Source organism: Ambystoma mexicanum, chromosome 12 (assembly GCF_040938575.1).
Source record: "Ambystoma mexicanum isolate Mex_15411 chromosome 12, UKY_AmexF1_1, whole genome shotgun sequence".
In the NCBI taxonomy this organism is placed as follows: domain Eukaryota; kingdom Metazoa; phylum Chordata; class Amphibia; order Caudata; family Ambystomatidae; genus Ambystoma; species Ambystoma mexicanum.
Genome location: NC_090936.1, coordinates 329,925 through 343,270, shown reverse-complemented (window position 1 = coordinate 343,270; position 13,346 = coordinate 329,925).

Genomic DNA, 13,346 nt, shown 5'->3' with positions numbered 1-13,346 from the left:
AATCTTTAAAAAAAAAAAGTATTGAAATGCTGCAGGGGCGTTACACAGGCCGAAAGGCATAACAAGGTATTCGAACAAACCAAATTTGGTCCTTAAGGCCGTCTTCCACTCATCCCCTTCTTTTACTCGAATCAAATGGTAGGCTCCTATCAGATCTAGTTTTGTGTATACCACTGCTGTCTTAACTTGATCCAATAACACTGAAATCAAAGGCAAAGGATATCTATTTTTTACCGTCACCTTATTCAAGGCCCAATAATCAATACATGTCCTGAGAGTTCCCTCTTTCTTAGGGACAAAGAATAAAGGAGACGCGACAGGTGAAGTTGAATGTTCAATAAAACCCTTACTCAACATCTCATCCAAATATTCCCGTAAATGCTGGTTTTCTGTTTCAGTCAAAGCATAGATTCTGCTACAAGGTAACTTTGCCCCGGGTTCCAAATCAAGCACGCAGTCGTAGGATCTATGGGGCGGTAACCTGTCTGCTCCCCCTTTGTCAAAAACCTTAGACAAATCTTGGTACTGGTCCGGAATACTCCCAACCACTGCTCCCACCTTTTGTGGTTCCGCCACTTGCTCTGCCAAAAATAATGCAGGGCCTATCTCCTCCTCCATGTGACCCTCATACTCCAACCCTTCAAAAACCACCTCCTGCGTAACCCAACCAATCCTAGGATTGTGCTGAATTAACCAAGGCATGCCCAAAATAAATCCAAACTGGGGTGCCGCTATCAAATCAAATACAATTTCCTCCACATGTCCAGACCCACACCTCATTTGAATGGGCTGAGTTTGTTGACAAATTGGCCCAGAAACCAATGGAGACCCATCCACAGATTGCACCCCCTCCACCTGTGATTTTTCCCTCAAGTGTAAACACAACCTTTTGGCCAACCCAATGTCAATGAAATTACCTGTGGCTCCAGAGTCCACCATAGCTGACACTATCTATTTTGTACAGGCAAAAAATAAGGTCACCAAAAGGTACAAATTAGACTTTCTTTTTCCTGCCGTATAGGCTATCCAATTGGGGAACCTAGTCTCCTCTGGGCCTGTCACCTGAGTTCTCCCTTAGGCCGGCCCAATCCTTTTCCCGCCTCCCTCTTGCTTCTGTCACCTCCTGCTCCTTTCTTCGGAGTATTAGAGCAGGTCCTAATGTAATGTCCTGGCTGTCCACGGTATAAGCACAAATAATTAGCCTTGCATTGCTCCTTTTCTGCTGTAGACAATGGCCCTCTCCCTCCACCAATCTGCATAGGCTCTCCTTCTATGTTCCTACTTCCTTTACCTCGATCCAATCGGGCAAATGGCACTACTTCTGGTCTCTTCTTATCTCCCTTGCGCTCAAGTATACGATGATCTAGTCTTAACGCTAAATCAATCATGGCTGTACATGTAGTAGGTTGAGGTTCTACCTGAGCAATAGCATCCTTCAATTCCTCCTTCAACCCTTGGTAAAATAAAACAGTCTGTTTATTCTCAGGTCAGTCTGTTTCAATCACTAACCTATTAAATTGGGTAACATACAAAACCAAGTCACGAGTTCCTTGCCTTAAGGCCAACAATTCTTTATCCTGAGCCAGGGAAACTTCCCTGCGATCAAACAGTCTTCCAAATTCCCCCAGGAAACCATCCAAATTATACAATAATGGATCATCCTTCTACACCAGAGGCATTGCCCAAGCGGCCGCATCCTCCGTTAAATAGGAAATAAAGAATGCTGTTCTAGCCTCTATGGTCTCAAAGGCTGTGGGTTTGCACAAAAAGTGTAATCGGCACTGTGTCAAAAAGGTCATATATTTTTTAGGATCCCCTGTGAATCTTTTGGGTGCCGCTAAAGGCACACTACTAGGGGGCTGGACAATCACTGTAGTTGGGACTCTCCATGTTGAAACCCCTGTACATGGTCCAGCTCCCTCCAGTGGGGGGCTTTTTGCTACCAAACCCTGCATCTGGGCTTTCAAAGTATTTGACTTTTGTCTAGCTTGTACTAATTCCAATTGAATATCTTGTAGTGTATCTTGTAAAGGGATGATAGGGGACTCAACCCCCTCTCCTTAACCACAGAAGCCGACTAGATCGACCCTCCCACCGTGTTTGGCACGGGTGCCAGAACTGAGTAACACAGGAAGCTATGTGGCAGCCAATGGGGGGAAGACAGAGTTAGGGAAAGGGGGTGGAATGACAAAGGAAAGGAGGGGGAGACATAACATGCAGATACAACCGTAACTACCTTGAAACAATCACTACTCCTATACCTGAACCATTGTTCCTGAAAACCTGACCTGACCTCTGAAAACCCAAGATGGACCTATTGCGAACCAATTGTAACAGAAAGAGATGAATCCTAATAACTCAGCATACCCTTAAATGTTGCACTGAAAGAAACCACATTAATCACACAGAACATGGTGTTAGGTACTCATACAGGACATAACACAACAGCAAACATATGAGTGTTTCCCTTGAGGAGACTTGGTTTTGTAGCAAGCATGATGGCACAAACAAAGGGGTTCTCCCTTGTATGATAACATGAGACTCATGGCCCTGGGGCACAGTGAAGCAACAAACATATATGGCTAACTGATTACATGTAACATGTATCCTTTTGGCAAAGGAGTATAATGTAATTTCTCCAAAATACAATTAAACTCAAATATGGTTCTTTATCACCTCGAACACACTCATTGGGGGTCATTCCGAGGTTGGAGGTAAGGGAAAAATGATGCCGGTAAAGGATTACCGGCATTGCTTACCGCTACGGGCTATTCTGACCAACCAGACCGCTATTTACGGTACTATAAAGTACGATGCCGTAAATAGCGGTCTAGGGTCACGCTCGTGACACACCATGCGATATTAGCGGCATGGCGTAAACCGGAGCTGATCACAAGTAATGCGCACATGCAAATAACGGTCTCCAGAAGCCCGTTAAGTACTTTACTGGCATGGAGTACATACAGGCATCTCAGAGAAGGTGTTAAGAACCCTGAGCAGTGGTTCCAAGAGTCACAGGTGCACACAATCAGCACAGGTGTAGGCAATGGAGTCTGCCACAGCAGAAAAGGAGCACATCCACACACCACACCCCCTCCCACACCAAGATGATACCAATAGTGGTAGCATTACTGGAGCAGGAGGCCCTGCTTGCAAGGTCTCAACTACAACAACAACAACAGGCCCCACCACAGAGGAGACACAGGAGGAGAATGAGGGTGAGACAGGACCAGCATGCACCACAAGTGCAGCCACTGTTACCACCCCGGCAGCCCCCAATCCCTTGCATCAGGTCCAGTCCTTCAACCTAACCCCTGAGCAGATCCACACCCTGTACCGGCTTGACTGTGACACCATCACCACCATAGTCGACCTGATACATGACGACATAGTGAGCCTCATAGAAATACGCACCGCCATCCCCCCTCAACTGAAGGTGGTGTCTGTGCTCCACTTCCATGCCACAGGCACCTACCAGCACACAGTGGGGCACATGCATGGCATATCACAACCGTTCATTTCACGGACACTGAACCAAGTGCTGGATGACCTCCTCAAGCACACAAGGGACCACAAATCCCTACCATGGACTACCCAGGAGATATACGATACAAATGTTGCCCTCCATGCACTGGCAGGCATGCCAAATAGTATATGTGCCCTTGACTGCACCCATGTGGAGTTGGCAGTCCCGCATGCCATGGAGGTGGCGTATCGCAACGGCAAGCAATACCACTCCATCAACGTGCAGGTGTTATGCAACGCAAGCACGATCATCACACATAGGTGGGGCTGACATCCAGGATCAACTCATGACTCAATGGTCCTGCGGAACTCCACGCTACCACGCTAAATGGAGCGACATGCTGGACGATGTGCCTGGCTGCTTGGTGAGTTGCCTGACTGGGACATGGCAGTGCATCGGTGTCATGAGGTGGGTGCCTGCATACTCAACCCGGTGGAAATGTTGACGCCAGTGCACAATGTGCACCCCACCAAACACTGTGCCACAGAGCCAGTGAAATGGCACACGACTACCGAATCCCACAGTGAAGAAGTAAGGCCCACACCTAACACCACATGACCAACAGGTGACCAGGCCACATCCCACAACACATGCACCACTCATCGGCGGCCCTCACACACTGTAAGGGCATCTAGCAATATGCACTGCATATGCACTATGTGGCTGCCTCCAGCATATCACCACACCGGAGAGACATCCCTGGGAGTGCATTCAACTGAGGCCAGCAGGGATACCACACCGCGTCACTGGTTCCACACACCCATAGGAGTGCTGGAAGTCACCATAGTAAGGATCAGAGCTGTATGATGAATATGCTACTGACTACAGCCCATACTCCCTACTACCGAATCCCACAGAACACAGCACTTCAAGGATCTTACCCCAAGACTGCTGCATGCATAAATGATGCATGTTCTATAAGATGTGCGTGCCATAGTCCATAGACCATCTTGAAGATGCTACCCCCTCCATCATTCCATTGCACAGGACACATAGCGGGGCCAGGAATGGGGTCAATGCATCCATGGACATATGCATATGGGCATAAATGACCTGCTGCCATGTAAGACTAGTTCAGTTGTCCACCATGTAAGTACAAACACTCACCTTCATTCCCTTCCCATGCAGGTGATGGTGGCTGTCCCTTCACGCCGTGGCTCAGGACCCCTGTCTGAAACCCACAGAACAGGCACGAGGAGGCCCATACCCGTGCACATGTGGTGGTTAAGCAGGCATTTAGCCTGTTGAAGGCACAAATTTGTTGCCTCAGCCAGTCGGGTGGGGCACCCATCTACAGCCATGAGAAGGTGTCCAAGACCCCCATGGCATGTGTAATGCTGCACAATATGTGCATCCCTTGGAACGTGTCCCTGTCCCCTGACATGGGACTGCTACCACCAGATGATGATGAAGAGTAGGAGGAGGAAGAAGGGGCAGGACAGCATCATGGTGCCGATGCACAGGAGGGACATGCCGTGTGGCAGGCATTGATTGGACAATAAAACTGAAACACAAGTCATCAGAGGGTGCCATGACATGAGGACATAGGGCACTGGGTGTGGGGATACATGTACACCATGCACTGTCAGATATCAGAAGACACATGCGCAATGATGAATGTCCACACTGGTTTACCTTTGCAACACAAACGGTGTATTGAAATTGTACAAGCATAAGAGTATAACAAACCCTCCACCACCCCACCCCCCAACTCCCCAACACACCCTCACCCCCCTCCCTCTCACCCCCAACTCCCCAACACACCCTCACCCCCTCCCCCTCCCCACAACTCCCCAACACACCCTCACCCCCCTAACCCCCCCTCCACCTCCCCCCAACTCCCCAACACTAGTCCCATGGTGTCCATGTAGGCCACATGTGGCAGGTAGTCAAGTTACTCCGTGCTCCCGGGCCCGGGGTAGCCATGTCCTGGTGGCGCTGGGAACGGAGTGAACGACGCAGTGGGCTCGTCCGGGTTCAGTGACTGGTTGATGGGGTGTCCTCATGCCCAGCCTGCTGAGAAGGACGTGCAGCCTCAAGGGCATCAGCAGTGCGTAGGAGGACATTACATAGACGGTTGGTGCTGTCCGTCACCACCTGCCGCATTGCCCTTTATGACTCCCGCCACTCCTCCCTGCCCTGCCGATTGTCCTGCATCAGTGATGAGGGCGGTGAGCTGCGCTGCACGCTGCACATCAGCTGATGGTGTGTCGTCCCTGCAGGGGATTGGGCTGCCATGCCCTGCCAGGGCTTCGCCTGGTGGACTGGGCACAGGATTGGCTTGCTCCTGTGGTGGTCCACTGGCACATCGGCCAGGTGTGTCTGGCTCCCCCGAGTCGCTGCATGAGACCTGTAGGTAGGTGCTGGCCTCTGGGGTGTGAACAACTGAATATGTGTCCTCCTCTGCCGCTCCAAAGGTGGAAAAGGGTCTGTCTATGGATTCCAGGGGGCCGTGGCTGCCCCCTCCCCCGCAACGCTGGACTCCTCGGACCTTGGGGTTGACAATGTTCCTGATGCCAATGCATCGGCATCGGGTGGGGGTGGTGCACCCTCCTTGGGCCTAGCAGGAGCCAGTGTAGCACTCCCAGGTGTGCTCTTCCTGGCTGGGATGCGGCGGACCCTGCCTTTGCCCCTGGAGGTGGTGGGACAGCTGGTCTTGTGGTCCTCGCTGTCATGCTCACTGCCTGTGGGGGTAGAAGAGAGGGACAGCATGAGTGATGATTTGAGATGCAACTTTCATTCATGGGTACATTCACATATTCAGTCATTTGGAGTTTATGAGCATTTGGGTATGCAACAGCACTACATTCAATTTATGGGTGGGATATGCATGCAGGTGTCGGTGTCAAGCTTATAAGGGAATAGGGGTCTCAATCCCCTCTTCCGAACCAAAGAAGCCAAATAGATTGACCCCTCCCACCGTGATATCACAGAAAGCCACGTGGCAGCCAATGGGGGGAAGATGGAGTTAGAGAAAAGGGGATGGAGTGACAAAGGAAAGGAGGGGAACATACACAAGCAAATACATACAATACAGCGATGTTCCTGAACCTGAACCTCTATTTCTTGAACGCCTAACCTGACCTCCTATACCTGTAATGAACTTGTTACATATGAATCATAAGAGCTCTTTAAACTCCACTTTGCACCTCATAGAATACAAGCGGATAACCTAGAACATAGACTTTGAACATAACATATGGATTGAACATAACGTAGAACGTAGAACTTGGACAGTCATTTCTTGAGCACACATAGATTTGCTTGCAAGCTAAATGGCACAAACAAAAGGGTGTCCCTTTTTATGAAGACACGGGACACATGGCCCGTCGGGCACAATGAAGCCACAAACAATGATTTAGGAAAAAAGACACACACGAACATGCCCTTGTACGGTGTGGACCCATGCGTGTTCTTTACATAGTCTTTATATCCTTCCCAGTGCCCAGTTTTATCCGTTCAGAGTTTTATAGCATGTTTCTACACATGGTGTGTCTAATGCATGGCATGTATCTTAGGGCGTGTTACCTCACACACCCACTACAGCGTTGAAGTAGTCAATTAATAAACAAGTAAGCATATAGCAACTCCAGAATATGAAAACACTTAACTGATGGTCCGGATGCCTCACAAGGACATCCGGACCCTGAAGAGCGATGCCCGAAGCTTATGGGAGCCCACTTCACCACCGCGGCCTGTGGTTATTCAGCTGTTCGTCACCGTCGCGGCCCGGGGAAACTCCAAGAGTCCTTCGGCGTCTGAGAATTTCTGCATGCCCGCTCCTAAACTGCCGTCGCCCGTGCTGAAAATCATTAATTACCTGCACCAAGGCACGGGCGGCGGCAAGTTTTAACCGTTGCTGCTAATGAGCAGCTTTTGTAGCACGCGATAGAAGAACTACACCTCTCCCACGCCTCATGGGAAATGTAGTTTAACGCCTCTTGCAAAGCAAAAAGCGCCGCCCTGAAGCTTTCCTCAGATTCCTGACAGTCGGTGTCACTCATCTTGGTCGGGTACTGTGCTGTCTGACTAGCACACTGTCCACACCAGCTGCTCATGGGATGTGCCACTTCATGCAGTATGTGTGATGTGCGTTAAGCCCTTGCACTTGGAACTTGCTTGGGTCTCGGTTTGTTTGGCATGATTTTAATGGGGGACACCATGCCGTGATTCCTTGGCCGGGCCTTTCAAGTGTATATCATGGATTTGGCATTGGCAGTGTTGACTTTGGACACTTACCTGCATCAGCGGACGACGGTGCCCCACACACCATGTTGCCGACGCCTTCTATTGATTCTTGTCCGATCAAACCGGCACACGTCTCCTCCCATGGCATCAATTTCATGGGGGAACTTGGGCCCCCTCCGGTCTCCTGTGCCTGGCTGCGGTTGGCCGAGAGGATGCTCCGCACCCTCAGCCGCAGGTCGTCCCACCGCTTGCAGCAGTCCTTGGGGTTGCGGGGGGTGCTGCCGACTGCGCTCACCCTCTGGGCCACTAGTGCCCAGATGTTCTTCTTTCTGAGCACCGGCTCTCTCCGCATGTCTCCTCTGAAGACAATGTCAGCATGCCCCTCAAGGGTGTCAACCATGATCTGCAATTCGTCTGGGCTGAATCGCTGCTTGCGGAGCTGGTCTGCTGTCTTCTTGGGTGCTTTTGGCATTCCTGCTGCTTCAGATGTCCTTTCCCAAGATTAAAAATGGTCCTAGGGGTCCTGCCTGGTGAGGATGGCAATGGATTGTGTTTTTAAAGATGGCCGCCGCGCTCCTTCCCGTTCCTGTGCGATGATGATATTTCCGGTTCCGTTATTTAGCGGTGGCTGTAATTTACGGCCACTGTTATTTATGGACAACGTTATTTTCGGCATCGCTGTTTCCACTTTATTCTATGGCGGTACTGTTAAGTACGAGGCACTTCATGCCGGTAAGGGCTTTTTCGGGCCCTTTTGCTGCATGGCGCTAGGTACTTTACCGGCATGGTGCAAAGCTTGTGCCTGCTGTTAAGGAGAATTCTCTGTTTAGGCTGAATTTCCTAACCAAGTGAGTCCCCCAGCAGCTTTGCTGGATTTCTGGAGTTTGTTTTTTCTCCTGCCAAGAGTGAGTCTCTTTTCCTCACACTCTTGGACATGGTTTGAAGGGTTCCTTTGACTGTTAATGTGTCTTATGGGCTATGAGGTCTTTTACTCCATAGGGTCTCATGTGTTTTTACTATGTGTGTTACACAGCACCCTCAGTGCAGTGACACACGGGTGTCATAGTGACACCCCACCATAGACTCCATACCCTGGGACTGACTACTGTCTGCCAGGGCATGTAAAGTCACCATTGGCTTTACTAGTCCCAAATTATGAACAGAAACCAGTAAAAACCATCATATTGTGGACATACTGGTCGGGGCAATTCGATTGCCCCGGGGTCTGTTATTCGAGAGGGCACGTCTCCGTCCGCCCTGATCGAGTTTTGGCTGGTGGCAGTGGATACTACTTTTTATATTCGACCGCGAATATATCTCTATGGGATTTTCCCATTGTTCGAGGCTACCAACTTTAATTATTTAATTCCTATAGCCTCGAACATACCGCCGGGTTATTTATTTAATATTAATTCACCTGTTGGTATTTTTTGCCAGAACTCAATTCTAAAATGGCGTTTGTGTTCTCTTCTGTGACTCCAACCCAAGTCGAGCCCTTTGTTCCACTTTTTGGCGGGCTTCTCCACAGAAGCCTCCAAAAGTGGTGCCACTCTGTCTGGGTACCACAGGGGGTGCAGGAGGGGGTTTAGGCACCCTGGACTGAGTTGCCTTGGCAACTCAAGTCGCACTCTTGTGTGATTGGCCCAAGTGGTGAGCCGGCCGGCTCACCACTTAGCATGTTTGATTGACAGCTAGGCTGAATGAATGGGGGTTTCTTGCATAAAAGCAGGGCTTTTGGGACTGGAACTTCAGAAGTCGCCACAGGACCTGAGAATCCAAAGAGGGAGAAGCTGACCCGACCTGCAACGACGACACCACCGGTGGAGCCCTGCTGAACCGTCTCACCACTTCCCGACGACAGAGGAGATCTTCTTGCCGGAGAGTCTCTTCCCCTTGAGCTGGTGGGGACAACCAGTTCGCTTTCCTTTTTCACCTACCAGGACGTCTAGTGGTCGAATTGCCCGTGCCAAGCACCCCGGCAACCGGATAGCCACTTACCACTGAACCGCAAAAGAAAGGACCACTCCTTTAAATCGAGAAACTCCACCGCTGGTTTCTTCCGTGGCAGCACACCGACCTCCTGCTTTCCTTCCCGCCGAGATCTTCTCTTCTGCCGGACGAAGCACTGACTCGCAACCGCTGCCAGGAACAACTGCCCCCGCTGGAGTGTTCTCACCATTTCAAGGTACTGTGTCCGCCTGGCCTCCCTTTCTATAGATTGCTACAAGGTGACAGTAAATACTTAACCTTCTGGACTGGGCTGGCCTCTTGACTATCTAACTGGTCCCTTTCTTTTGGTCCAACGTCTTTCTGAACCTTTTCGAGACTTTTGTGCACTTTTCAACCGTGTGACCTTGGACACATTTCGTTCTGATCCTCTTAAAGTGAATCCGGCTTTCTGAACTTTAACTTCACGGTTTGATTCTGCCTTCCTCTCTTGCTGTGTTCTTTTGAAAGTGTTGGGATCTGTTTCAATTTATGCTCTGCCTTTCTCTCCCTTGGAAACCAAATGATTAGAGTGCCATCTGCGTTAAGCGTTCACCGCTGTCTGAAAATAAGTGGGGCTTTACTTGTCTAATATTCGTTTAAGGGAGTGTATATACTTTAGTGACTGTGTTTTTGAATGTGCTTGGGATTAGTGCCAGTGTGTTTTCTTAGATGTGTTTTTAAATGAATAATTATATATCTTTTACACCAAAGCTCTGGTCAGTGTTTGCTTGTTCTACTTTGTTTGCCTGCTCTATTGTGTATGCTCCGTATACTGCCTAACTCTTCTTGAGAGAAGTCTGACTGCTCAGCCACAGCTACCAGGTAAATCTGGGTGGTGCAGACTGCTACCAATTGGGTTTACTGCTAACTCCTATAGTCCTAAACTTTTTGCAGTGGTCCCTAAGGGAACTGCACAGGTTTCTGCCTAATACCCGCAAAGTCGTAATTGGCCGCTATTAGCAGTCTGTTACCAGATCGGACACGTTATTTGCTCCATGCCGGTAAAGCACGGTACTTACCTCCAACCTCGGAATGACCCCCAATGCATTGAAATCTGAACCAACGGATTTGACTGGCATAGTTTTAGGCAATACATAATCCACCACGTGTTCCCTCACATGTGCAGATAATGTCTTTGCATGGAAATAAGCAGCTTTTTAAATATGCCCCTGCAGTAACAAAAATAAAGGTTTAGGGCACTTATCTGACGGCCCGGGTGCCTCATGAGGACACCTGGACCCTGAAGATTGAAGCCTCAAATGAATGAAGCCGTTCGTAAATCACTGCTGGGGCCTGGTCCCTGCTACTTCATGCTTCCAGCTGCATCATAAACACCGTCGCAGGCCGACAGTCCTTCGGTGCCTGGAAAATGTTCCTGCATTCTTCACGTACCCCAGCCCCGCCACCCATGCTGATAATCTGTAATTATCTGCACAGAGTCACGGGCGGTTGGGGAAGTTAAGCAGTTCCTAATTACCAGCTGGGGAGACGCGCGATTCATAGAACTACACACACTCCCAAAGCATGCTGGGAAATGTATTTTTTGCTCCTTCGGCCCAGTTTTTTGAAGACTGAGCGCCGTCCCTAGCCCCAAACCACCTTATTTCTGACACCGCCAGTAGCCCGTCAGGAGCAACACGTCCCTCAGTTCTTGGAGGATGTGTGGGTCATTCTGCGAAAAGGGGCAATAGAGCTGGTTCCCCAGCGACTCCGGGGCTCTGGAATCTACTCCAGATACTTCTTGGTTCGACAGACGACATGGGGCTGGAGGCCCATTCGAATGGATTGTGTCCTCCCACTTATTCCTCACCTTAGATATATATTCGTCAGCTTGCTGCTTCTTTCGGAACATTTTTCGCCAGAGGGCGATGTGCTCGAGGACGCGTAGCGCGTCCGTCGACGTCTTCTGTCGTATAAATGGCTAGAGCCCCGCCCGTTGGTTCAGTTCCGATTTTCCGAGCTTCTGCTTCGTTTATCAAAAATGGCGCATCAGTTTTTCTCATCGAGAAATGTATTCTTCCTCTACCCCGACAACACCCAAGACGGTTTTAAAAAGTGTCTCAAATGCGGAAGAAAGATGTCCATTACGGATCCTCACCGCAACTGTCTTTGGTGCCTTAGTCCTGATCACTGAGTCGGGTTGTGTCAGGCTATGTTGAACAAGACTCTTAAGGAATGCCAAGGTAAACTAGCGGTGGGGGAAGAGTCTTTCAAGTCTGCTTAAAGGCTAAAAGACTCGAGAAAATTGATATCTAAATCTCGTCATGAGTCGAGGCGATCGAGGTCGAAAAGTCGCTCGAGGAAGTCCTCTTCCTTGTCATCGAAAAGATCAAAAAAGCGACGTCATAGATCTTCGTCCTCTTCTTCCTCGCCTGACAGAAGGCTAATTTCTTGTCCTTCGAAGCATGATTCCCCAAAGAAATGGGAGGCCTTTAGGGCTTCAATGCTAAAAGATTTTGAGAAGGCGATCCCGACCCCCTCAAAAAAGCTGCGTGAAGAGCATGCCCCTGTCCACGCTAAATGTTACGCTCACCTGATATCCCCGGGGGCGACTGGAAGGCTCTGAGATCTGGAACCCTGGATGCATAGTTGCCCAGTGCTGAATAATGAATATTAGTTATTTGTAGGGTGAGCTATCCATCCTGCGTTTCTTGTGCAGGGGCGCTTGACGTTTGTTGGTGAGCGGCCCGAGTTGCTTCACTGGTGCAGTATGCCTTCCTTGGGCCCAGGTCTGCTGTGACCCCGAATCTGCTGGTAGGCAGGTAGGTTTGTTAATTGTAAGTCTTTGTTCTGTTTATGGTGGGAATTCGTTAATGTCTTTATCTTCTTCTTTTCAGGTGCAAAGGTCTTGATGCTGGCATACCGGATGGAGAGGCATGTTTTCTAGGCAAGAGAAAGCGCAAAGCGCAGCGCCTTTATTGTCTTTTAAAGCTAACCTGTGTTTTCTTCTTCTTCTCCTCACAGGCCACTGTGGTGCTGCGAGTGGATGAGAGCGCGATGAAAAACAAGCCCCCGGAATCCGTTAAGGTAAGTACAGCGCTGTGCAGTTGTTTAATATTGAACGCGAACCTGAATATGTCTCTTTTCCTTTGCAGATGTTGCTGTGGTGCTCCGGATGGAAGCGTGGCGTAGCGCGATGGAATTCAGCGAAGACTGATGGAATTCGATGTTTTGGAAGCACATGCTCTAATATTGTTTTTCCCTTTCTCGTTATTGCAGGTCGCAATGTTCGAACAGCAGCTGTAGTAGCGGTTTGCCAGAAGTCCTTAAGCTAGTACTCACAGGTGAGTGATGTTTCTTCTTCTCTCGGTTTCCACAGATTGCAGCCCAGTTGAGATGCTGAGTGCTGGATGGTGTTTTCTCAGGTAAAACAGAATAATCTTGTTCTTGCAGGATTACAGGAAGATGCGGAAGACCAGGAGCTGGACACGGTGAGCGTCACATTGCGGGTTGCAGAATAACACAAACCATGTTCTGCAGTCAGGGTGTGGTTTATATAGCCCAGGTAAAGTAGCACCATGGAAAGTAGTTCCAGGCCTGCCACACCCAAAACACTAGACCGCATGGCTTGGTTCTTAGAACTAGATTGCGTGGGAGCTCCCATGTTCGATTTAAAGGCCCATGTACATAAATGCGACCTAAT